The sequence below is a fragment of the Amia ocellicauda genome, chromosome 15, assembly GCF_036373705.1.
Source record: "Amia ocellicauda isolate fAmiCal2 chromosome 15, fAmiCal2.hap1, whole genome shotgun sequence".
In the NCBI taxonomy this organism is placed as follows: Eukaryota; Metazoa; Chordata; class Actinopteri; order Amiiformes; family Amiidae; genus Amia; species Amia ocellicauda.
The window spans coordinates 17,154,275-17,182,220 of record NC_089864.1 but is presented as its reverse complement, the minus strand read 5'-3'; the positions used below and the strand labels follow the sequence as shown (position 1 = coordinate 17,182,220).

Genomic DNA, 27,946 nt, shown 5'->3' with positions numbered 1-27,946 from the left:
CGGCATTCTGTGTGCTGTACACCTTGTCTAAAAGGCAATGAATGGGAAAAAAGGACAACTAGGCAAGGTCAAACTAATCACAACCATATTACCCTAAAGAGTACCGAAATAACAAGCTCCAAGAGAACATAATTTCTTCCCCTGTGATGTGAAAGGATGACTGGCTGCCTCCACCTAATTTTAGATGCATAAAATCAATCAGACTTGAATCAACTGACCTGACCCAAAGGAAAGGGCCATTAGGAGAGCACTGGGCAGGTTAGACTGCTGTAAATGTAGCTCAGGCTTCGGTCTGATTTTGATCCAAAAACCTGTCAGTCTTCAAGAAACCATTGATCTACTAGACCCCAGGATGCCCAAGGAATAAATACAAGCCAATTAAACCTCTCTCTGTATAATTTATCAACACATAATTTAAGCTTCTTAAATTCTCTACCTGTTTTTCTGTTTACCCTATCCATTAAATGCTGTTTTCTTAACACTCATAGTGTCATTCTGATTAATATCAAGAGATTTACTGCTACTGTTTCCTCCCTACACCAATGTGGGTTTGCTTTAGTTTTATTTCCAGCACGTGCTGTTATTATCATTAGTACAGGGACCTGGGTTCCCCTGTGTCCTCTAAAGCCATTTCACCCAGGGTCTTCCAGGGCTATGGGAAAGTATTTTTAGCTTAATAAAACATACCAGTGACTAACATGAAGTCATGAAAAGGAAACCACAGGGGGCAAAGAGGGAAGCAAAGTGGTTCAACTTTTTAGCTGCTGAAAAGCATATGATCTACTGGCTACACGCTGAGGTCTGGGAGAAGGGATGGCCATGACTAATATCCTCAGTTTAAAGATCAAGTTGCCCTAAGTGTTTGTAACGTATGTAACTCATGCTGGTACAGGTGCTCTAAAATATTTAGCAGCCTATACCAACAGGCTTTCAGAGCCAAAGGTTTTTCATTAATCTAACCATTTAACTTGCTTTATTTGACAACGAAGACAGATCTACACATGTTTCTTTAATAATATATCTCATGTCTCTGAGGCAGGAGTGTCAGACTCCAGTCCTGGGGGGCCACAGTGTCTGCTGGTTTTTGTTCCAACAGGAGACCCAATTACTTAATTAATGTCACTATTTACTCAGGTAGACTCATACTGTATTTTTAAAGCCAATATCTTACAATGTGTTAATGACTCAAAACACTGAACCCACAGAACATTTGTCTGGAAAGTAGTGTTCAATTAATTCAGTTAATTGTTTAATTAGACCAATTAAGGAGCCAAGAGTTGGGCTGGAACGAGTTGGCCCTCCAGGACTGGCGTCTGACACCCCTGTTCTAAGGTACCGGTAATATCAAAAAAGCATGCACAGTCTGAAAATGTTTGTTATATAAAAGACTTGGGTTGGGTGAGCTTCCAAGAGACTCACCTGGTAAGAGTTAGCATAGTCATGTTTTACTGTATGTAAAATAGGATGTGTATTTACACTGCAATACAGATGTAACTTTATTTTTTATAGTTTCTAAAACTTCTTTAAAACTTCTTCTCGCACTGAAACTCCTACCCACTCATCTGAACTTCTACCAGCTCTCATTTATCTGCGGAATGATTGACTGCTGCATCGTCTGACAGGCAATAATCATGTGAAGCGAAGTACATCCTGGCTCCTGTGACAGAAGAGGCTGAGCTGCCTGTTCCATTGTACAGTGTCACGTACATGGATAACTGAACAGTTCTAAAATAAAATAATACCATAATAAAACAGAAATGTTATAGAATTTGCTGTGGTCTATTGCTCCAGATCAGGGAGGCCAATGCTGTTCCCAGAGAGCCACAATCCTCCATGTTTTACAGGTCTCTCAAAACCAGTCACTGGATACCTTGAACACATGGGAGGTTTGTCTAATTAAGCCCAATAAGTGGCTTAATTGAATAGTTAATGATTTTGATAAAACAAAAACCAGAAGGCACTGCAGCTCCACGACCACAGTTGGACGCCCCTGCTCTACATGATGTTTCATTTCAAAGAGTCCTCAATTTTTTAACTAACTGATGTAAATTACAATTAAGCTGTCATCTATCAAAAGAAAGAAAAATGTGCTTTTTTTCCCCCAACATTTACCATTATGTGGTCTTTAATAGAAAGCTGTCTACTTTTGTTTAGTTTTATACATTTACAGTTTTAAATTTAAGCTTTCTATTTTTAAGCATAACTACGTATAAAAAAAGTAAAAAATAAAATAAAAAATTAGCACAAAAATCTGTTTCTAAAAATAAGTGGATGATGTCCAATACTATAGTCCATTATGTTATTAGGAGTTTATTGCAAAGATCATGTAATTTTATTCCAGCATCTAGGTATATCATTCATAAGCAATTTATTAAAACTGACAAGGTTAAAGGTGGTTAATACCATTACATAGCTATAATTTCACAATAAATGCTTAATGAACATCCCTGCAACATCATTCTTCACCTTGAGGCTACAAAGGACAATGAAAAAAGACATTTTATCGCCACGTTATACGTTTAAGCACTCTGCCAAAGTGACAATTATGACAATCAATTATCATTTCAGCAGTGAAGCAGTTTCTTTATAGTTTGATTAAAAAAAGAACATAAAACTTACAATTAAAAACAGTATTTAAAAAATGCAGCTTGCTTAGACATGTAAATACTACTTTCCTATAATTAATCAAGTGATAAGTTTCCCTAAAAGGCCTGATTTGGTGTTTCCAGCTGAGTGAGTCATCCAAGACTGGGAAAGGTTGTAGACATAAACCACCTTCTCCTTTATTACACTTGTTATACAAGCTAATTGCCAGTCATGCCAAGACTTTGACCTCCTACGGGTTCCTGTATATGTCAAGCTCTCAAAAGTCACTTTGCAAAAGTCTGTTATGCAAATTGATCACTAGAATTATTGTTTTAGAATTAAGGGCAGCTCTGCAAACAACCTCAGCTTTGCGCGTCTGGTCTGTTCAAGGTCTCCGAATTTTGAATAGAAATTCATTTTCCATGGTGGCTCAACCATGTTACAATGTGCAAATGATCCGATAAGAAAATAAAGGGACCTTAATTGCATAACCATTGGCCAATTTCATCCTTTTATTTCTATTAGCTGTTTCCTTGTGAAAATTGTTGTTGTTTTTAACTTCACAACTGAAAAGAACAAACAATCTTTCTTGTGTTTCTTTTTGCATAACTGTCTGAATATAAACACATGTAAAATATAAATAAAATAAATTACAGAACATAATTGCTATACAGTTTTCCACAGCTGTTTTAGGGGCCTAAATTTGTTGAAATCTTAAAAGTTATAAAATTAAACAATTACACACCCAACAACTATATAATAAATATATGAATACAAACACAGAAATGATCTGTTTTAGGAAGTGTTAAATATACAGAGATTATTTCCAGATTTCTGTCCTGGGTTACTGAGTAATGTGAAATGTTTCGAGTCTGTTACAAAGGGGAAACACAGGTGGCCGTGGCTCTTGAAAATCTTTATGGTCGTTATCTTTTGCAAATATGCCATGACTGAGACTGAAGATGAAAAAAGAAACCGCAATATGCTGCCATAAAATTATGAATGCTATTAAAAGTGAACCAATGGACATTTACAAATGCATGTTAAAAGTATTAAGGTGGATCATTCAAAGTTACATTTTATTTTAAACAAAGAAGCGTTACTCTATATGCTCTCTATATACTTGGTGCATTTCTTTAAAAAAACAGAAACTCATTCATTGCATCCAAGGTCTTCCTCTTAGCCCAAATGGTAATACCTCTCTTTTCTCACAGACACAAACAGATACACAATCATACATTCCATGTTATATCTGTTAACATCTGTCCTTTCATAAAATGGCTTCCGTGAGCTTTTATTGTTACTGGCAAGGGCAGAAGAACACAAAACTCTGAGCCCTAAGAAATCTTAATTTGCTCCGAGAGGTGATGTGTGTGCGTGTCCATTTAAATGCAAATAGTCAGCTGACATCACTTCCACTTTGAGATACTGTTGAGATGAGTACGCAGGCATTTGTGCCATCGATAAGGTCTCAATTGTTATGTTCCAGGTGGTCTCCCAAGCAAGTGATGTATGGCGTATATGTTCACAAAGACTGACAGAGCTGGGGGAAAAAAATCTTTCAGCTTTTAAGTCACTTGGCAATGATGGTATACTATACTCAAACTTTCTCACACGGTGCCCCGGCTATCTGTGTTAGTGAAGTGTCATGGACCAACACAATGTGAACTACACCAACATATGTTTGCATTTCAAATATATACAGATGCAGAATGTAATTATCAAGAATAATCAAATTCCAATACAGAACACTTGAAGAATTTTGAATAACTAGCAACCAACAATGCCTGTAACCTTATCAATGGTTTGGCAGGATGATTATGAATAATTAATTCCGAAAAGTCATCAGTCATCAGGAGCTGCAGCTCTACAGATGTCTCTTCCATTCACAACCCATTGACAGCTCTGTGTCATTGCTCCTCCAGCCATCTCTAAGTCAGCAGGAAGCTCGGTCACTTGTGAAATGCCTGTAGCTTCTGGAAGCTTCCCTGCAAGCCTGGCAAGTCTCATCAAGTCATGCACAGAGTTTGGACATGTGATTCAGTACATCAAAAGAACGATCTGGCACGGCTCTCAACGTGGTGGCTCTTCCACAAGCACTCTCCTCATTACTTAATTTAGCATCCGCCATCTGTCTTAAAAACAAAACATAAAAAAACTAAAACTTCAGATTAAAGCACAGTCTAAAAAGAAGAGGCCCTTTCATGTGTAAACAATCCTGATGGAGGATTGATTAGTAGCCCAGTTAAACATAAGCAGGGAAGGAATTAAAAAAAAAAACAGGAATTCGTCCAGAAATATCCTGAGCAACAAAATGTTAAAGGTTGAAAGTTAAAATACTATATATGGAGTGGAACTAATTGGGTGATTTATAGAGAAAAATGTTACAGGAGCTAAAACCTTTTTTATATTCATATGACAATCCATAAAACCCATAAGTTTTAACATCCAGTTAATTAATTTCAGTCTCTAAGAGTTGTTAATCCAACATAATAAATGCTAGTGGAAGCTTAGTTTTAGAATATTTTAAACATTATTTTTAATCTCAGTCATGACTAAGGTTTCTTTAAAATTGGAAAAAAAAAAATATATATATATATATATGTTAGAAGATGGCTACTTTGATGTGTTATCAGTTTCCCTTGTGAGTTGAAAGCAGTAAAAATATTTTAAAGAACTTCAAATGTTATTTCACAAAAATGTATCTTACGGTTTGGCTTATTTATTTATCAAAACAACCTTAAATAATGCATATACTTTGATATACACTGTATCTTTAAAAAACAAACCGAAAATAAACACAATGCCACTTTGGTCTGGGCTCTCCAATGGGTCAGGATTGGGCAGTGATTGTCAGTTTATATTTCCATTGGTGCTTTAGGCATGATTTGAAAAGCTTGTACAACACAAACAAAGTCAAATAAATGTCAAAGGAGCTTCGTTAAACCAAATCTTGACAAGCAGTAAACAATACTTTCATGACTAGAGGCTACCATAAGATATTTATATGAGTTCTAAATGTGACCTGTGGATTTAATTGCAGATAACACATTATTATTGTTGTTGTTCTGTAAGGTAAGTAAATGTTTCTTTGGCGTTCTATTGTGTGGCTGATAAAAAGCCTGTCTTGTGTTCAGTGTACAGAGCTGTGAACAGTGAGAGAAAATGAGCTATGGTGCCAAAGCAGGGTCAATACACATGCCTCAACCCAAAGGCATTCCCAAGAGATGTCTCTGATGGGCTCAAACAGCCTGTCTCTACACTTCATGATCCTCATGGACACTTCACTTCACAGACTTCACTTAATCGTCTGAAGCATTCATTTTGCTTTTGGGTTGTTTTTGTTTTTAAAGTACTTTCCTCTCCCTCTGCAACCTGCAAATGTATAAACTTATTTTATTTTTAATATCACTTGTTATTGCTCCCTGAACACATTTTACTAGACTGTGCTATGCAGGTTTCCTCACTTATTTTATTACACTATTCTGATACTAGTACTTGGATGTTCTCTTACAAGGTTAAATAATGATTGTAACCATGAATCCCAAAATAAATAAGCAAATCAATAAAAAAATTATATTTTATTACCGTGACCACATTAAAAATAAGTATGAAATTAAGGTGTATACAAGAAATTCAGGGTATAGTTTATGATAGTAAATGTGATATAAGAGACAAATGCCTGCTGTGAAAAACATAAAATGCTGCTGTTAAATGAAAACCACAATTTCATCTTGTGACATGTTTCTTCAAGCATTTCAAAAGGTGATTTAATACCATCTGTAAACATATATCAGAATTAAAGTTTAATAACAGTAAAACTGAGGGCATATGAAATGTCAGTTAAAGCACACAACATAGTGGGGAAACATGTTTGTGATATTGTGCGCATTCCGCTAAGATCTCCTGACTGCAAATTGCTGAATATTATCACATGCATCTCAATTACAATTTCCAGTTGATCAAACCTGTCTCACATTCGTTCGCTATGAATGCTAAAGCACTCGTAGCTCTTTTTCACCGAGACTTAAAAGGCGACAAACAAGCACCAGAACCCCTGTGAGATGGAAAGCATAATACAATAATGGTACCTGATGGAGTTGCATGCATAACAAGTGCATTTCTAGTGTTTGTGGATGCACATAATTTTTCTGAACTGCAATACAGCATCCGTTGTTTTTAGCGCTTTAAAATGCATTATTCATGAGATATTTTCATCTGCCATTACACTGTTAAATTGAATGACTTCTGATGACGGTCATTGTTTAAAGATGAACGTTTAAAGCTATTGTTAATCCTTTAACATGCTTGAAAAGCCAAAGTTTCCCAAGTCATACTGATACTGATTTGTTCTAACCTTTCTGTATCTTTCCAAAGCTAACAATATATTGAGGTTGACCAAATTACACACTTCAGAAGAGACCCATTATGTGTTAGGAAATTGAGTATTAGAGGGAGACAGTTGCTGAGCAATTTGTCTCAGGTGGCAGCCAGCACCTACATTAATACAGACCAGATATGCATTCACACCTTCCATTAAGAGAACTTGTCTCGATAGGACTATCCACCGATCTCTTTCTCTGGGCGTCGTTTCTCTCTCTCCGGCTCACGCGCATCGCTCAGCACGACTGGGCAGCCTTGTAGGCAGGCTGCAGATGAGAAGCCAGGCATTGATTGGCACGGCAACTGAAGTATCTTGTAATCTCAGGGTAGTCCCTGCAGGGCAGAGTTGAAGCAGAGCACTGCGCTGATATGTCTGCTCTCGCTACATCTACTATGGGAACATTTCAAAGATGTCAGTTGACTGCGCTATCTACTCAGAACCTTTCAGAAGTGCTGAAAAAAATGGGCCGTTTGAAAAAGAAAAACGAACAACTTATTCTGTGAGGAGAAACATTGATATTTTATGATAATAGGACAGTATCTATGACAAAGGGGACAGGATGTAAAAAAAAAACCCCAACTGTCAACGCCATTATTCCAGTGGCCCTTGAGAACTCTTCCCCCGCTGGCACTGGACTTTGCAAGACCCTGGAATACTGAGTGAAAGAGATCTACATTCTGGCACAGTTTGAAGGCAAAATTAAAAGGAGTGTGAATAAAGGAGAGATGAATAAGGTGAGGGGATAGAAAGAGTTTAGATAAATAGTCTGTCTGACTTTGAGACGGCACTGTTGAAAAGAAAGAAATTCATTTGGTTTTGCTTCTTTTCACTCAAGAGAAGATATTGCCATCTGGTGAAATATGGTGTGCCATGTTAATTTAATTCTTATATCAAAATTCACAACATCATGGTCAAACAAACATCTTTTTCAAAAGTTGCTGGTTACATACTTTTATTTTAAAAAGAGAGACTCTTTTAAGGACAATATCCATATCAATATCATTAGTAAAATGGTTAGCAACAACTATCAGAGCACAATAATCATTCTAATCTACAAAACGGAAAAATGAAAATAACACTTTGCGCATGCGTCAACCCTAAATCATTCAATAAAACATTTTTTAACCTATCAATCTTGATTACATGGATCATTCAATTATTTCCAGTTAATTTCAAAAAGAATAATGATATTTGAATGTTACACAAAGGGAATACCTGTGGATTTTAAATTAGTGGTCTCACTTCTAAACTATATTGTGCTACATAAAAATGTGAATTAGTATACAAGATACACCCTGCTTGGCGATTACATCCCAGAATAGATCCCAAATCATCCCCCACAGTGTTCCCAAGCTAATCTCTGGAGAATGGTGAATCCCTCTTCATAACTTTATGTCACATCACACTAATACCCTGCCTTCCTGACGACTCATTTCTATTCATTTGTTTTTATCACACGCGCACAGACAACTGCTAATCCTGGGGCTTGTCATTTAATGGATTACGTGAAACCCCAACATCCATTCTGCAGCCTGAGAAGAGTCCAAGTGTCCATACAGGTCTGAGCACATAATTTCAAAAAGGAGCTCTTTCTCCCTTTTCCACCCTGCATTACACCAGGAAAAGCTTACATGTTGCTGCTGGTATTGTAGGGAATTGAAGGCATCGCCTCAGGTCTCTATCAGCAAACTCCACATATACAGCTTTTTTATTCGTGTTTTAGTCTGATCAGCATTCCAGTGGAACATAAATTAACTTAATTTCATGTCAGGACAGATAAGCAGAATAAAAGTTAAAATTTCTGCATACACCTTGCTTCATGGTGATATATGCTTTTAGCCTTTAAAGACGATTTCGGAGTCAAGATATCGCAATAGGTTTTTAATTCCCTTTTAATAGCACCTTGAATGTTCTGTATGCTTATTGAGCTTTAAATTACTGATCACAGATTAAAATTGTACAATGTAGGATAACTCTGCGCAATTTGAATTTTATCCAAGATAGTGATGCATGACTGGACTATTCATTTCTGAACATTGAGCTTAGTGTGAGGGTTTAAATGATGTTGATCGGTGGGGAATGTACTCATAATTTAAATAATAGCTACACCGCTTCATACTGCTTGCAAAGCTCAAACATTTAGTAAATTTCAAAGTGATTCTTTTGATTTAAAATAGCTCTGTAAAAGTATTCCGGGATTCTTGGTCAATTATAATTTCCATCATTTAAATCCTCAACAAATGCAACCATTTCAAGCAAAAATAAACATCAAAGGCAGTTTGTCCCCTCAATCTTTTATTTTCCAGTTGAGGTGCAGAAAAAATGCATCTTCATTAGGTAAGCTGTCCAAGAAGAAGCCGATTAAACTAAAAATGTCTGAGTAGATCTGGAGACATATACTTGACATTATCCCATCTAACATTGACCAGTTCTATGTCAACTTCAGCTATTCACATGAGCACATATATGTATCAGTTTAATGTAGAAGACTGCATGTGTGGGGCTGTGTTCAGTTATGCAGGACTTTGTGCTGATATGATAATATGCTTCAGGTCTTTATAAAGTCATAAGTGTTGCATATAACTATCAATTCATAAGACTCACATTCTTCAAAAAGATTATTTTTAAAATAAAATGTTTTCTTCATATCCCACAGACCAAACCTGCTGGAATCATTGCTTCTTCCTTCTAGGAGGGCAGTGTTAAATCTCATCATGGAAGGTCTTTAAGGTTTATCATTAAAGAGTCTAAATATAGTGTTAAAGTGAAGATCTCCGAAATTAATTACTATAGCAAGACATATGCATTGAACTTAATGCAACAGTTCTGCAGTAGGAAACAAACTATATGAAACCTTTCAACAACAATATTCCACTTCATTATACTGTTGAATTACCATTACAAAGAGCTTAGGGTGGTATGATTTCCAAATGACATTCTCACAAACATTCATGATTATGAGCCAGATTACTTTAATTAAAGAACAACAAAGAAGTTTGTGCAAAAAGTCTATTCCGTTTGGCAGCGCAGTCCACAAAACACCTGGTGGGTATTTTCTTGTTTCTCCCATCCAACCCAAAGATTCATATTCCAAATTTGTGACCCCAGCTGGTTACAACCTTTATTTCTGAAACAACTGAATGGCATTAAAAAAAAAAAAAATGTGGTAAACAGCTTCCAGAACAAAATAGCTTAATTTCCTGCATCGTCAAGATAATTTGTTGATGGATTTCTGTACCTTCCATGCTGGGAAAATGCTGTTGGGAGTTACAGGTATTAGCGAGACCTGCCGAGAGTACATCTTCTTTTTCAGGAGAAAGTGCTTCATTTCCACACATTATTATTCTGCTCCAGCTCACACACTGCCTGAACAGTCTTTCTTTCTTGCTCCATTAGAAACAACGAAAGAAGACAGTATGAAATTGCTTTCAAAGTTTGCCGGAGATTTCTGTATTGATAGATCAGTTTCTCATGTTGAATAAAAAGAAAGTCAGTGTTGGCAGAAATAAATGTTTCAAACACTAAGCAATGGTGTCCCATCATCTGAACATGAAGCCCTTTTGATCAGGCTGGCTTAAACCTATTGGACCACTGAAAATGACTGGTTCAAAGTTCAACCTTGGGAAATAACTCAGTCCCTAAGCAATTCTATCAAATGCTCAAAGTTTTTACATTTTTTGGCAAAGAAGGACTTTTTCAATCATGCTGTATGCATTAACTGGCAGCATATGTTATTTTCATAACAGTGGTTACAAACAAATGTAATTTTACAAAACATTACAAATGTATTGCCAGGTTAATGGTGGCTTTAAAATATGAATCAAACTGGTCAATATATTAAGTAACAAATCTGCCAAAAAAACATATACACAAAACATTAACAATACCTCAATCAATAAAAAATAATACTAAAATTACTTCCCATGCTGAACGAACGGTACAACAGCTAATCACAATCCTGTTTCTAGTAAGTGAATAAAGTCAAATGAGACAAACTTCAGGCTCAAAATCACACAAGGCTCCCCAGTAAAACTTGTAAATACAAGCTACATAAAACAGGAAAGGAAAACTTTGCAATTACATATTCTGAAGAATCATAACTTTCTATATTTAACCAAAAAAGCCATTCATGATTCCACCTCAAAATTAACCTTTTGTCCAATAAACAGGTGACTCACTCCTTCAATGGCTGCCTATTTTTAAGGGTGTTTTATGCTGTTGTCTGTAGATTTATTTGGTATAAAATATAACCACAATGAAATGTTAACCTCTCCATGACTGCATTTCTAATACATAGCCTTTTCTCAGGTAAAACAAACAGGCTAATATTGCCTGTGGAATGTTCTTTATAACAAGGATATTCCAGATTGTTTTCTCCCTGGGGCATAACAAAATAAACTTTGATCCATAGCATTGCAAAAGCTTAGAAGGGCAGTCTACATTGTTTTTTGTAAAAAGGTTAGGAAAATATTTTGCTGTCTCTGTTGTTCCACCTTGAACATGATGTGCTCAACCACAGCCTTCCTCTGGGCTGCCAGTAGATCGAATAATCCTAGCGTGACTGAAATCTCCTTGGCTACAAAAGAGAAGCCTAATTAAAGGTTAATTATGGTAATCTAAAAGCGTTTTATTTTGTATTCAGTTGAAACAGATACTTTTAAAATTACTGAAGGGAAATAGGATGTATGCAATCTCAATCATTTCAGCATGGTTGCTGTAAGCTCCCCAGAAAAAGAGAAAAAAAGGTTATCGTCTACAACCATGTGATGCTTTATCTTCTAAGCAACACTAACCCCCCAGGGCTTCCAGTAATTAATTCACACAATAACTTGGAGTCATTTGATATAAACCACGCTTAGCTCAGGGAAGGAAAAAACAGCAACATCTCAGGAAAATCAAAGTGTATCTTAATGTGGCATATCCAAAAATAATGGCAAAAGGACTGCAAATGATTAATCTTCAAAGTTATCTCATTGTATTGTTTTTCGGGTGAGGTTGAAGTACAATTTGATCTGCAATATGAAATGCATTTCAGCTGTGGCAAATGGAAACAACACTGTGCATTTAGCAGCTGTAGCCGATTCAGATACTGGCGAGTAACACTGGTTTACAATGCTATAGCATGGAAACACCATGTGAAATACAATCAGAGCAACCTTATTGGGTTGGAATGCCTGACATGGTGCAGAAATTAATATTCTGCTTTACAGAAGATATCAATGACTGGGTATGCAATATGCATACGTCAAATAGCTCTCATAGCTCTCATCCCTATACAGCAGGGAGGGGCAGAGCAGAAGGATCACATGAAGTCTCCAGGTAGGAGAGTAAAGTAGGTTATGTTTAGCTCTGTAAGAGAAAGCACACATGGGTGTATTCTTGTGGTATAGAGAAATCTTTAGAATGATAGCATTCGTTGGGCAAGAGACTTGGTTGCCATAGTTACAAACAAGGATGTTTGCATCAGAACAGAATGGCACACATACATTCACAAGCACAAATACCAGAGCTTACACTTACTATGCAAAATTAAACAGGTATACAGCTGCATTAGGCCACATTTGTTTCTGATCCTTTCCCCAAGCATTATTTATAGTAGCTGGGGTTTTCAATTTTAATAAGACATTCATGCCGGCAGAAGTCAACAATTTGAAGAATGCACATGTATCTAGACTAAAATCAAACAGGAAGGATGAAAGAGGATTTCAATACCCATCTATTTCTCAAGGTGCAAAAGGCAGAACAAAAATGTAAAATATCCATATTATATATCAAGCCTCGCATTCAATTAATGAAAACAAAAATAAAAATAAGTAACGCAATTTTTAATAAAATGGTTAACCACCCAAAACAAAGGATTTGCTGGCTTTAAGAATTGGTTAAGAGAATCTTGTGAGTAAATGGCCTGTACCCATGTCTTCACTAATTGAAGGACTTCACTAGACCACTGCAAAATTATCAGTTTCTCTGGTTTTACTATTTATAGGTATGTGTTTGGGTAAAATGAACATTTTTGTTTTATTCTGTAAACTACTGACAACATTTCTCCCAAATTCCAAACAAAAATATTGTCATTTAGAGCATTTATTTGCAGAAAAGGACAACTGGTCAAAATTACAAAAAAGATGCAGTGTTGTCAGACCTTGAATAATGCAAAGAAAATAAATTTATATTCATTTTTAAACAACACAATACTAATGTTTTAAGGAAGAGTTCAGAAATTAATATTTGGTGGAATAACCCTGATTTCCAATCCCAGCTTTCATGCGTCTTGGCGTGCTCTCCACCAGTCTTTCACATTGATGTTGGGTGACTTTATGCCAGTCCTGGCACAAAAATTCAAGCAGCTCATTTGATGGCTTGTGACCATCCATCTTCCTATTGATCACAGTCCAGAGGTTTTCAAAGAGGTTCAGGTCTGGAGATTGGGCTGGCCATGACAGGGTCTTGATCTAGTGATCCTCCATCCACACCTTGATTGACCTGGCTGTGTGGCATGGAGCATTGTCCTGCTGGAAAAAAACAATCCTCAGAGTTGGGGAACATTGTCAGAGCAGAAGGAAGCAAGTTTTCTTCCAGGACAACCTTGTACGTGGCTTGATTCATGCGTCCTTCACAAAGACAAATCTGCCCGATTCCAGCCTTGCTGAAGCACCCCCAGATCATCACCGATCCTCCAACAAAATTCACAGTGGGTGCGAGACACTGTGGCTTGTAGGCCTCTCCAGGTCTCCGTCTAACAATCAGACGACCAGGTGTTGGGCAAAGCTGAAAATTGGACTCATCGGAGAAGATGACCTTACTCCAGTCCTCTACGGTCCAATCCTTATGGTCTTTTGCAAACCTCTGCTTCACTCTTCTTCACTTCAGCCCTGCCCATAGGAGCCTGTTTCGAACCGTCCTCACCATGCACTTCACCCCAGCTGCCGTTTGCCATTCTTTTTGTAGGTCACTTGATGTCATCCTATGGTTGTTGAGTGACATTCGAATGAGTTGGCGGTCATCCCGGTCAGTGGAGAGTCGTTTCGCCCTCTGCCGGTCTGTAGCTTTGTTGTCCCCAATGTCTGCTGCTTGACCTTGTTCTTATGAAGTGCCGTCTTTGAAATGTTAAGGATGGAAGCAACCCGACGCTCACTGTAACCCTCTGCCAGTAAAGCCAGAATTGAACCTTCTTTTCCTCACTCAAAACATTCCTTTTCAACTCTTTTGGCAGGGTCAATAGTTATTTTTTGATTCCCATTACTTTTGAGGTACTACTAGCACTGTTTTTGCCATCCAGCTGGTCCTATTCAAGAGGATAGTGATGACTACAGCAGTGGTTTTTATACTTTTCCTCGTTAAATAAGATTTGGTTCAGGTGATCACCTAATCAGTAGCTCATTCAGTAGAATGAGGTGTGACTGTGCTGGAATTCAACAGACACTGGAATGGAATGGCTGCCATACATGTAGAGATGCTGATTTAAGAAAAATTTGCAGTGCTCAATTTGTTCCAGAGCTGTATATATATACACTCACCTAAAGGATTATTAGGAACACCTGTTCAATTTCTCATTAATGCAATTATCTAATCAACCAATCAGTTACTGGGATTTTCACGCACAACCATTTCTAGGGTTTACAAAGAATGGTGTGAAAAGGGAAAAACATCCAGTATGCGGCAGTCCTGTGGGCGAAAATGCCTTGTTGATGCTAGAGGTCAGAGGAGAATGGGCCGACTGATTCAAGCTGATAGAAGAGCAACTTTGACTGAAATAACCACTCGTTACAACCGAGGTATGCAGCAAAGCATTTGTGAAGCCACAACACGTACAACCTTGAGGCGGATGGGCTACAACAGCAGAAGACCCCACCGGGTACCACTCATCTCCACTACAAATAGGAAAAAGAGGCTACAATTTGCACAAGCTCACCAAAATTGGACAGTTGAAGACTGGAAAAATGTTGCCTGGTCTGATGAGTCTCGATTTCTGTTGAGACATTCAGATGGTAGAGTCAGAATTTGGCGTAAACAGAATGAGAACATGGATCCATCATGCCTTGTTACCACTGTGCAGGCTGGTGGTGGTGGTGTAATGGTGTGGGGGATGTTTTCTTGGCACACTTTAGGCCCCTTAGTGCCAACTGGGCATCGTTTAAATGCCACGGCCTACCTGAGCATTGTTTCTGACCATGTCCATCCCTTTATGACCACCATGTACCCATCCTCTGATGACTACTTCCAGCAGGATAATGCACCATGTCACAAAGGTCCAATCATTTCAAATTGGTTTCTTGAACATGACAATGAGTTCACTGTACTAAACTGGCCCCCACAGTCACCAGATCTCAACCCAATAAAGCATCTTTGGGATGTGGTGGAACGGGAGCTTCGTGCCCTGGATGTGCATCCCACAAATCTCCATCAACTGCAAGATGCTATCCTATCAATATGGGCCAACATTTCTAAAGAATGCTTTCAGCACCTTGTTGAATCAATGCCACGTAGAATTAAGGCAGTTCTGAAGGCGAAAGGGGGTCAAACACAGTATTAGTATGGTGTTCCTAATAATCCTTTAGGTGAGTGTATATCTTGTTAAGAGGAAGTCAAGAATGAAATAAAATCATATAATATCTATCACACACACAAACACACGATCATGCACTATTGATGCTTGTTACCTTCCTAATGCGTTTTACAGTTTCCATCTATTTTGTGTAGGTTTAAAGCTACACACCAGCATCTGCATCATTGGCTGATTTTACTAATTGCCTTAAATGTCTTCTAAATAGTAAATATGTCAATAATGAGTAGTATGTTTGTTTGGCACATTATATATACACAGCTCAAAAAATGAAGGTAACACGTAATCATCACAGTATAACACCAAGTCAATTAAACTTCAGGGATATCAATCTGTCCAGTTAGGAAGCCTAAGTGATTGTGAATCAATGTCACCTGTTTTGGTGCAAATGAAAGTGATAACGGGTGCACTGGAGAAGCAACAGCAAGACAACCCCCAAAAAGAGAATGGTTTTGCAGGTGGTGGCCACAGACAATTGCTCTCTCCTTATTCTTCCTGACTGATTCTTCTCTAGTTTTGTGTTTTGCTAGTGTCCTTGTCACTACTGGTATCATGAGGCGGTACCTGCAGCCCATTCAGGTAGCACAGGTAGCCCAGCTCCTCCAGGATGGCACGTCCATATGTGCCATCGCAAGAAGGTTTGCTGTGTCTCCCAGTACAGTCTCAAGAGCATGGAGGAGATACCAAGAGACAGCCCGTTACACGAGGAGAGCTGGACAGGGCTGTAGAAGGGCATCAACCCCAGCAGCAGGACCGGTATCTGCTCATTTGTGCGAGGAGGAACAGGAGGAGCACTGCCAGAGCTCTACAAAATGACCTCCAGCGGACTACTGGTGTGCATGTTTCTGACCCTCCATGAGGGTGGCATGAGGCCCCGACGTCCTCTAGTGGGACCTGTGCTCACAGCCCAGCACCATGCAGCTCGATTGGCATTCGCCAGAGAACACCAGAATTGGCAGGTCTGCCATTGGCGCCCCGTTCTCTTCACAGGAGCAGGTTCACACTGAGCACATGTGACAGAAGTGAAAGAGTCTGGGGACGCCGTGGTGAACGTTATGCTGCCTGCAACATCATCCAGCAGGACCAGTTTGGCAGTGGGTCAGTGATGGTCTGGGGAGGCATATCCTTGGAGGGTCGCACAGACCTCCACGTGCTAACCAATGGTACCCTCCCTGACTGCTGTTAGGTACCGGGATGCAATCCTCACACCCATCGTCAGGCCTTACAGTGGTGCAGTGGGCCCTGGGTTCCTCCTGGTGTAGGACAATGCCTGGCCTCATGTGGCCAGAGTGTGTAGGCAGTTCCTGGATGACGAAGGCATTGATGCCATTTACTGGCCCTCACGTTCCCCAGACCTGAATCCAATTGAGAACCTTTGGGACGTTATGCATCAGTGCATCCAAAGGCCCCAAGTAGCGCCACAGACTGTCCAGGAGCTCACTGATGCCCTGATCCAGGTCTGGGAGGAGATCCTTCTCCGCTGTCTCATCAGGAGCATGCCCAGATGTTGTCAGGAGTGCATATAGGCACGTGGGGGCCATACACACTACTGAGTCACATTATGAGTTGTTGTGGTGAAATTCACACAAGTTGGAAAAGCCTGTGATTTCAATTGTTTACTTTGATTTTCAGTGTGAGTTTGAATCCAGCCCTCAATCGGTTGGTGATTTTGGTTTCCGATGACCGTTGTTACATCATTTTGTTCTCAACGAATTACACAATGAACAGTAAAGATTTTGATCTTTAATATATTTCGTTCATCAAGATCCGATGTGTGATTTAAGTGTTCCCTTAATTTTTTTGAGCAGTGTATATATATTATTATTAATTGTTATTTAATTAAATGTGTGAATACATAAGCTGAACTTTTGTCCTCTTGATTATTAAAGCCCACTGTATGGGATGAGTTAAATATCCCTGGATGCTTGCTTTAGGAATTTGACTGAAGAAAATCTGCTTTTCCTTGTATTGGTTTTGTGAAAAAAGTGTGATTAACAAAGGTGGACATGTCCTTTCACAGCCACTAGCATTACAAGACTTGAGTTTCTGTCCAAATCACCAAACACTTGTAATTTGAAAATAAAATGAAATAACACACTCTAATTGTTTGAGTTTTCCACAATTTTTGTTTTGTTTAAAATAAGGTTGCATTTAAATTGAACATTTTATGACCTATTTTATAACCTATGATGTACACTCACCTAAAGGATTATTAGGAACACCATACTAATACTGTGTTTGACCCCCTTTCGCCTTCAGAACTGCCTTAATTCTACGTGGCATTGATTCAACAAGGTGCTGAAAGCATTCTTTAGAAATGTTGGCCCATATTGATAGGATAGCATCTTGCAGTTGATGGAGATTTGTGGGATGCACATCCAGGGCACGAAGCTCCCGTTCCACCACATCCCAAAGATGCTCTATTGGGTTGAGATGTGGTGACTGTGGGGGCCAGTTTAGTACAGTGAACTCATTGTCATGTTCAAGAAACCAATTTGAAATGATTGGACCTTTGTGACATGGTGCATTATCCTGCTGGAAGTAGTCATCAGAGGATGGGTACATGGTGGTCATAAAGGGATGGACATGGTCAGAAACAATGCTCAGGTAGGCCGTGGCATTTAAACGATGCCCAGTTGGCACTAAGGGGCCTAAAGTGTGCCAAGAAAACATCCCCCACACCATTACACCACCACCACCAGCCTGCACAGTGGTAACAAGGCATGATGGATCCATGTTCTCATTCTGTTTACGGCATATTCTGACTCTACCATCTGAATGTCTCAACAGAAATCGAGACTCATCAGACCAGGCAACATTTTTCCAGTCTTCAACTGTCCAATTTTGGTGAGCTTGTGCAAATTGTAGCCTCTTTTTCCTATTTGTAGTGGAGATGAGTGGTACCCGGTGGGGTCTTCTGCTGTTGTAGCCCATCCGCCTCAAGGTTGTACGTGTTGTGGCTTCACAAATGCTTTGCTGCATACCTCGGTTGTAACGAGTGGTTATTTCAGTCAAAGTTGTTCTTCTATCAGCTTGAATCAGTCGGCCCATTCTCCTCTGACCTCTAGCATCAACAAGGCATTTTCGCCCACAGGACTGCCGCATACTGGATGTTTTTCCCTTTTCACACCATTCTTTGTAAACCCTAGAAATGGTTGTGCGTGAAAATCCCAGTAACTGAGCAGATTGTGAAATACTCAGACCAGCCCGTCTGGCACCAACAACCATGCCACGCTCAAAATTGCTTAAATCACCTTTCTTTCCCATTCAGCCATTCAGTTTGGAGTTCAGGAGATTGTCTTGATCAGGACCACACCCCTAAATGCATTGAATCAACTACCATGTGATTGGTTGGTTAGATAATCGCATTAATGAGAAATTGAACAGGTGTTCCTAATAATCCTTTAGGTGAGTGTATAAGACATTCAGTGAGGAAAGCTTTCAACCTAAAATAAATTATGCACATGCATTCTGGTCCCTCACATACTATAAATAACTGTATATCCTCTAAATGTATAAGTATGTTTTTTTTTTGTTTCACTTATCAGTTTTATAGTAAAGCCTTAAGTCAGAAATACAACACTGTAATTCAAAAATGTATTGGTACACAATCATTTTGATACCGTATCCAAGTGTGGTGACAGAGCTACTTTCCCCCATAATACCATTGACTAAGAACTAAAGCCAGGTCAGAAATAAAGCCTATTCATCTTCCTTCTCCTGCTGTTATTCCATTGTCACCGTTGTAAAGATTTCTACATTATTCAAAACCCTTTCAAAATTAAATAACCCCAATTTGTGAGGAGTACAGCGCCTTTTGGAAGCTTTACCTCTGCCCCTTGCACACTTCCCTTTCAAAAATGTAAGAGTATTTAACCTTTCTTTGTACAACATGGTTCTTATCTTTTGTAAGAGAAAATAATTCTTTGCTATGCAGTTGACAATTGGTTCAAAGGGCCTTGAGACGTTTTGCTAAAGAATTCAGGAATCGCTGTTAGTGACTTTCAGTATCTGAACATTGCTACCTTGCTGTGATCCAATAAGCCAAAAGGCTAAATCAGTGGGAGACCATTGTGAACTCTTCAAAGTAAAATTAAATGCATCCATATAAGTATGCTTCAGCCTTCCCTTATCAAATCCCAAGCATTAATTCTAATTCATTATATATTACCTTTGGCAGTACGATCACCTTCGTAACATATGTTTCCTTTTTCTTTCTTTATCTAGATTGCAGCTAATTTTACACTTGGCCATCGGGTCCTTCTCTCCCTGGTGTTAAGGTCAACAAAGTGTGGGGTGTTTGAAAAAATCGGATGAATTAAAAGAATTCATTTCTCAATATGCCTCTCTGATCCTTATTAAATTTATAAAATATTGAAAAGGTCCTGGAGACTACCTTTGTGACTACATTTGCCCTTTAGTAATAATTAATCACAACAGCCAACGGTATTCTACATTGAATAAACAACCAATTCCCACCCGAACAAAAAGGCATATAGTGGATAATATCTGACGGAGCTATTGCAGAGTGAAATCTTTATTAATCTTTTTGATAATGTCCAGTATATGATAGTTTGATCAACAAAATCTTCAGGTGGAAGGTATTGCCAAAAGGTCTTGTCATCTGCTGGATGCTGTTAACTCAGGATATTAAAAAGGGTAGGAGGAAAATGTAATTTCCTCTTGGTGTCTAGTTTAATTTTATATAAAAAGGGAGACCAAAACAAAATTGGTTAACTTTTGTCTTATCATGATGCAATTTCTAATCCCAGAGTGTATTTTTTATATTAAATCTGTATAAGAAATAAAGGCATTCAAAGATATTTTAGCTTTATTATCAAGTGGAGCTGCAAAAAGCAGTGTTCACACAGTATTCCATTTGGGTGTAAAATATATCAATATGAAAACAACATGCAATGCCTTTTAACAAGAATATGGAAACTAGTTTCTCTCTGCCATTCATAGATTGTACCAGAGGTTCACATGTAGATGTTTGGTAATCCAAATGTATATTCAGGCAAACTGCAACTTCAGTGTGGAATATGGAGCTCAGTTGACTGCCCTTCAGCATGGAATGGTTCTTTGTTATTACATCACAACTATGACCGTCTATGACTGTGGAGACTGTATTGTTCCTGAAGCTGACAGTGGTGAATATCTTATGGAAACAGAATACATCTCGGTAGGACTAAACCCAAACAGGCCAAACCTATGAGGTATTGAATACAGATGGCGAAACATGCTGTGAAGTTTAAGCAGAAGTGTGGCCTAAAAGCCATCACCCAGGAGACCAATGGCTGCACAGGTGTGTTCACAATAGGAAAGGATGGCTTGGGACATCATACAAAGTACTGTAGGGAATTGCACTGTAGGGACCACACATTTGATCTCTGGTCTCAAGACCTCATCCTGTGCAGATTTCAGTCCAAGCACATAGTGCCATTTCCAGCGAGGGAGTCTGGCAGTGGACTGATTCACTCCATTTATTTTAATTATTTTTGGGGGGTGAAATGCACCATGAGTGCCATTGTATATTGTGACATTTTGGTCAAGAGTGCAGACATACATATCTGACATGGATGATGAAGACAGTTGCAGTGTTGTTTATCCAAGACTTAAATAAAACATCACAACACCACTTAACTACACATTAAAATGATGACAGCAATTTAAAGAGATTGAAACCTCTACATTACCCACGGATGGCTGGGTCTGAATCCACTATTTATTTATTTTCTGTAATAAGAGGGAAATAAGTTTCTGTTTGTAAGGATACAATAATTTGAAAAACAATTCTGTTTGTACTATAACTGTATTGTTTTAGACATGAGTCACTGGAAAATATTTTCTCAGAATTATGATTGCTTTGTTATCATTTTCATGTCAAGTCATGAACCATACATTCTCTGTCAAATAGATTCTCAAATCTGTGATAACTTAATTGAATCTGAAGGGATTTAGAATTATTTTTGTCCCTATACCATTTAACTACTGGATACAATCTGCAAGGGATCGAAACTGCAACAATGTATGTCAACATCGGGATGAGATACAGAACTTTGAGTAAACTCTTTAAATGTTGGAGGCAGCACAATATCACCAGTCTTCAAAACATAATTTACTACTTGTTATAATGTTGTGTATTTTGGCATTTGGTAAGGAAAACATAATCAGCATTTACTTACCCACAACTGTAACGGAATTAAGCTGTCATGGTGGAATAAAACTTAATACTATTAAATAATGAATTGTTAAGAACTCAGGGTGGAATAAAAACAGATGTATTGTAGTCCTCAAGAACCAGGCTTGGGGCATCCTTGGCATATGGAGTGAATCATAATTTGAATGTAAAGTACTTTGTAAATGCATTGTGTTCTTTTTTCCTTTTTAATACCACTATAAAATAGTTATTCATCTGGAAAAGCATGTCCACTTAGACTTGAATTTGATACTTGTTTAGGTCTACACAACCTCTATTGAATCTTTACCTTTAACAGAGCAATGGAGAAGCCATTTTAAAATGAATATTAAAGTAAAATACCTAGATCTTAACTGTGGAACTGTCAAACCCTGCAGGTATCTGGTAAATTAATTACAGAAATGTGTGTTGCTAATTAAGCAGGAAACCTACATTTTAGAAAGGCTCTTAAAGGAGCTATCCCATTTGCTCCTTTCCACACATGGCTCCCTGCAAATGACCCATTGAAGCCGCCACAAAAAGCCAGAGTAAAGAGAAGGATTTCAGCAGACAGCACATTAGCACTCGCCTGTAGCTGTTCTTATCCTCTCAGCCAGAGAGTCATTAATAACAAGGTGCAGCTGTTCACCCTTTTCAACTATGTTTTTCCTACCCCCTGCATTATTCCCGTTAGAAGTGTAATCGGGATATCCACTCTGTTTACTCAGGAGGGTTTGAGATCAGAAATTATGGCTGATTATTTCCCCTAAAGTACACATGACCCACCTCTTTATCTGCTGCATGCCATGTGTATATTTTGGAATTCAAAGGGTGAAACTGTAGATTTATTTAGGGGGGAAATGGTCACTTTTGAGGCTAGTCACCAAGATTAGATAAGTGACGGATTTTATTCGTCAACAAAGAGAATCCTAACTGGCCATTGAAATATAATGCTGGGCCTCTATCACTACAACTGCTTTATTGATCTTGTAATTTGTACCTTATCTCTAAAGATTGCCTGACTAAGGTTTTAGCAACAGGAGCTCCCTGGTTACTGATAAACACAATTCAGTCTCAGAGATCACACCCACCTTTCTTAAAACAATAATGAGTAAATTCTCAAAGTAGGATCATTGTCATGCTTTTCCAGCAGTGTTAAGACTCCAACATTTTCATTGTCTTTGATTATGCACTAGATATGAAATATACAAATTTTTAAACTGCTCCTAGCTGAAGCTTGAAAACTAGGAAAGGTTGTATTTAGCTACATTTCACTAATTGTCTAGGCAAAACTAATTATTCACTTTTTCCGTTTCCATTCTAGCAGACTCTTTTTCTCTTCATAACATACATCTCATATTTAATCAAGCATAGTCATACCTCGGGGCCTGACACTTTATAAAATGTATTTTTTTATATCAAACATGTATAATGCATCCAGGCAGCCTCAATTATGTGTACTGTGGATGCATCAGTAAAACATGAATAATGAGGAAAGGTAAGATTAGAGTGTTCTTCCAAGCCCTGGCAAATTTAGCGCTGCAATAATTCCATTTCCTATCTTACTGTATCTCCTGGCTGTTTTCAGAAGAGAAGAAAATTTGAATTTCACAGTATAAAAGGGAACTTGATCGGTTCTGACTGGAACACTAACCAAGGAAACGGATAAATATTCACGAGGTGTGGAGGAAAAAACAGCCCTTTCAGAAGCATGCTGCTCTCGGTCCTGACACCCCTGTTTGGTGCTTCTGGTTCGATGTTTTTGGAATGGCATTTCCTGGAATGTTCTTTGAGATCTTCATCTCTTATATACACAATTTAACATGTTTATTTTGATCAATTTCTTAGCTTCTCAATAACAAATGAGCAAGATACATCAAATGCCCCCGTATCTTTCATGATTTTAGGTTCTTTCCATAACTGTATTGTATAAACACAATAGAACAGTTCAGATATATATGTACATATAATATTCACAAATTGTAGAGCAACTGCTTCTTGAATTTTACCAAAAATGGATGGACAAGTATAAAATGAAGTAAAAACACAAATACATATAATACATATAGCTGGGTCTATTTTGTAAATTACAGCAGAGGCAGCCTGATCCTGATTGACTGATCAAATCCAGGGCTTGGCTTTAAGCCGGCTGAGATCCCTTTTTAAATTAGGACAGAAAACAACTAGATCAGCTGTGACGTTTTTTTTTTGGTTCTGGTTCTTTTTCCCCACTGTCAAGGGTTACCTTATGCCAACTGTATTCTAGCATTGCATTGATCCTGTACTTATTTATTAACCTCATGCTCTTACCACGTCTTTGGACTACATTTGAAACACACTCTGACCTTTGCGAACCTCAAATCAACCTGTGATTTTTGCCAGCGGCTCAAGGGGATCTGCAGTCAGAAAGCATTTTGTGCTTACATACCTCTTTCACATTTATATTATGAAATAATTTATGTTCTGGACGTTTCAAAATATTGAGTGGTACAGTGAAATGATTTCCCAAAAAACACGAACTAACAGCAAATTGCTGAAAAATAACAAACAGGTTTTGAATTGCATGTGACCTCCAAAATTACCTGACCTTAACCCCACTGAAATTGTGAATGAGACATATTTACACACCATATAAGAAAGACAACTGATAGATGAAATTGACCTGAATCCCTTCTTAAATGGTAAGATTTCAAGAATTATAGGGCAATACTTCCTTAATAGCTTCCTCATTTACATTTGCAATCCCAAGGGTCTCCTGATCACTGAAACACAACAGTCAAACTCAAGTTTAGAGTGAACACTCTGCATACAAGACAAGAGAAGTATAAAGTATATTAGAATCTAATTTAAAATGCATCCAATCCATTAAACAGAAAACAATAAGAATACAACAAAACAAAATTACGAATACAACTAAAAACATGGCTTAAATGTATGTAAATAAAACACAAAGTATCAAGGTCAAATCACAAGAGAAACATTCCATATGTTTTTATTTTCAATTGTTCTCAAGAGCAGCACTACAGTTGTGCGTGTAAATGTTGAAAAACAGAAGTGGCATTTGTACCACCGCACTAATGCCGCCCCACAGACTTATTCAAGTCGAAAACCTGAGATTTAACACAGGTTACATCTGTTAGTATATGTTCATAAAGAATCTGTGTTTTTTGTTTCCTTGCTGCTCATTAATTAATATTAAATAAGGGATATAAAACATGACACCACCCTAGACAATTGAAGGACATTATTTATTTGGAAACTAACATCTGTCAGTACACGGTGGCCAAGCACCTTTTTTGTTTTGTCTGTTGCCCATTCAAAACCACATTCACAAAGCCTGCCAGGAACATTTAACAGGAGAGATCTATATACAGCCTCCCATCTGACAGAAATCACTCATCTGGGTCTGATGAACAATGGACGGCAATGTGTATCAGTGTTGATTGAATTACAGATTGTAAAAACTGCTATTAACACACTTCCCTATAAGCATAATAAAAGCATCATATTTTGAAAACCAACAGTTGTCTGATACTTCTGGCATGTTGGAAATATTGACAGACTGATTGACAGTTGCCAGCTGTTCACTTTAAACATCTATGCTGTGATTCAGTTTATTATTATTGATGCAAAATCTGGTATTTTCTGGGTCTGTTATGCAAGTTCAGCTACAGTATTATATAAGACAAGTGTTAGAGTTGTGCAACTTGTGATGCCCATAAGTGTTCATAGCAACCGCTATCATTCCACCTGAGACATGAAGCCATCTGGGATGAGAAAACAAGCTATAATTTCTCTGTAGTTTTGTTGGTTGTTAGTAAAACCCAACAGCTTGGATTGCCACACACATATATAGTATTTTCAATTTGACAAAATAAAATATATATTACAACTAAAAGTATTTGTTTTTAGAGCTTAAATCACACCCATAGACATTAAAAAGGGTTTTGGTTATATCGGCTGTCTTGCATCATAAATCTTTCTATCAAATCCTTTCACAATATTAATACAGATTATAGATTTAAAATACTATACATTCATAACATGAGGACAAAAGCTTAAATTAAGATCACTGGCATTACCTTGTCTTATGCCATATGTGATACAATGTGATATGTAGCCATTTCAGATGCATCATAATTATTATTTGAAATGTGTCTTTAAATATCTGAGCGCAATCACATGCTAGAAAAACAAAAAAAGCTTTAAATGAAACAAATGTTGATCCGGAAAGGTAGGGTTCCTTTCAGTTAACAGTGTTCATAATTAGAAAATCAATAGTTTTCCTAATCTAAGCAAGTCGAGTGAAAGATAAAGCCATCACATTTGAGAGCTGCAAAAACAACCTTGCCGTTTTATCTGATGGTATGGACCGGAGGATTAGTTTCCCTGGCTGCAATTTGAAAGCAGTTGTGTTGCGCTTCAGGTCCACTACCTCTTCCCACGCACCGTGCTTTATTTGAATAAACAAGAGTAAGGCATAAACCTCACTTTCAAAAGGGGGTACTCTTGGCCAATAAAAACTATAGTACGGTATAATGAAATCCCCCACCCTCCCACTCACTCCTCTCCAAATATAATTAAACACATTCACAAATAAACAATTCAGCAAAGGCATCAGCTTGTAAAGGATGGTGAACACGAGCACTCAGTTTAGTAGACTTCCCTGTACTTCAGTAATAACAGTTGTGTCTTCCATGGCACCAAAGACTGAGAGAGAACAGGGTCTTACCTGGAATTGCTGTCTTTTGTGGCACAAACTGGGCTCTAGGTGGTTGCCTTCTAAGAAAAGCTCATCTGGAAATATGGAATCAAAGGTGGTGTCTTGTCAAAGAAAGTCTTGCTGCAGCTTTTATGTTCTGGTCAGCCTTACGTACGGCACGGTGTTATCCCCTATTCAAAAAACAAAACAAAAAAAAACAGACACTGGATTCATCTAGCACTGGGCAGGGAGTGAGAGAGGGAGAAAGAGAGGGAGAGACACTAGACTGTTTAACAGAGCATCATCACACTGCAGTTTCTTCGGAATCCCTCCAGTGAGAGAGGGCCTGCATCACTGAGTCCTTGCCTCTGATTGGCTGAGTCCAGGGGAGCTGCCTGGAATATCTAATCTGGCAGCAGTAAACTAGGATGACCCTTTCATCTTGCATTTGCATCCCATACGTTCTGTACCAAGGGCCCCCGCGAATGACAATCAAGGACATCAAATAAGCACTTTTCCTCAGGGATGCGAGGAGGGCCGGTGGGGGGGGGGGCATAGCAACCCCAGCCCCTCCTTACTCACACATACACACACACACACTTCATCAGAGCAGGCACACGGAGGGGCACTGACGTGACATGATTTCCCTCGGGAGGATGTGCCTATCAATAATAAAACATGGACACACAAATATGTACAAGAAGAAAATGCATACAGATCTGAATTCAAAATTGAAAGTAACTGGGTTGTTTTAAATTAAATACAGGATTGTTGCCACTGTGAGAAATACCTCTTCTATACTTTTAAACTAGCTCTGTGGCAATATTTCATCCAGAGCAGGGCTGTTTATATGTCTGTATAACAAGCTGTTAATTTCACTTCTAAAGAAGGACATGGTAAAATATTTTATAATAAATTCTTGATAACAGCTGATGGAAGCCGTGTGATTCTTTTTTAATTTATTACCAGCAGTATATTTACAAAAGCTGTGGATCATGAAAGTCGGTCCCTGCAGTCTCCTTCCTGCTATTTGCTACTTCAGTTCATCCCAGAGGTGTTCAGGTTTCTGACCTCAACACGGGGGAGATATTTTGATGAGATCAGTCACAGAAATGTATTATGAACAAATGGTTTCTGCTGAGCATTCCTTTCTTAGCTCCATGTGGTCCTATAGTTTTAAGTGTGAGCATATACTCCAGCTTCCCTCCACTGTATTTCTTATTCTGCTTCTTTGTTATACTTAGTAGAAGAGCCTGCTGCTCATAACATGTGAAATGGATCAGGTACATTTCAATCTACAGAAATGCATTATGCCCCGCTGAGATTAAACCACAAGAGCGGACCAGAACAATTGGGTGAAAAATACATGTTGACTTCTGTTTTTATTATTTTTATTTCTTGTCAAAAGTTTTCAGGCAAAAGTTTAAATGATGGCTCTCCATTTCTTAAGTCTGTTTTCAGAATTGCCCATGTGCAAAGAGTTAAATACAGATGCAAGAGTATACAAAACTACATGCTTAATTTTAACACACA

General features: G+C 38.2%; 1 protein-coding gene across 4 annotated transcripts in view; it reads right to left on the bottom strand.

Annotated features, from left to right (window-relative positions):
* Positions 1–26,755, bottom strand: part of syt1a (synaptotagmin Ia) — a 235,989-nt gene extending 209,234 nt beyond the window's left edge. For 3 of the 4 annotated variants that reach the window (XM_066723614.1, XM_066723615.1, XM_066723616.1), the window contains exon 1: positions 26,444–26,755. The gene's annotated coding sequence lies outside the window, so the exon portion shown is untranslated. The remainder of the gene's footprint in view (positions 1–26,443) is intronic. The other variant, XM_066723619.1, reaches the window with a different exon arrangement.
* Positions 26,756–27,946: the final 1,191 nt, after the last annotated feature.